Source organism: Geospiza fortis, unplaced genomic scaffold (genome assembly GCF_000277835.1).
Source record: "Geospiza fortis unplaced genomic scaffold, GeoFor_1.0 scaffold166, whole genome shotgun sequence".
Lineage (NCBI taxonomy): Eukaryota > Metazoa > Chordata > Aves > Passeriformes > Thraupidae > Geospiza > Geospiza fortis.
The window spans coordinates 10,224,976-10,225,357 of NW_005054310.1; positions in this window are offsets into that span (position 1 = coordinate 10,224,976).

Here is a 382-nt window from a genome sequence, read left to right on the forward strand (position 1 = left end):
CCCCGGCCATGACGCCCCCACATTCCTGCGTGAAGAGCGGCGGCGCCTCGAGGGGGCCGTCAGACCGGGAGGGACGCCGGAGCGATACAGACGCGAAATTTTCTTTCCTTTTGATACCTCTGACTTTTTTACGCGATTTTTTTTCTACCTTTATTTATCTAGGGGTTTGTTTTCGCTGACATTTCATAGTTAAGGGCTCTTTTTACCCTTGCAAGAAGTAGCAGCGGAGACAGGAGAATCTCGTTATTCCGAGGCTTCGGGAGAAACCCTCGCTTTCAAGCTCGTGCGTAGAAGGTACGGCAGGGGCTGGCTATTACCGGGCCGCCAAGAAGAACGGGGTGACTTTTCGGACGGAGCACAGCTCGTCCTTCGCGCCTTTGTG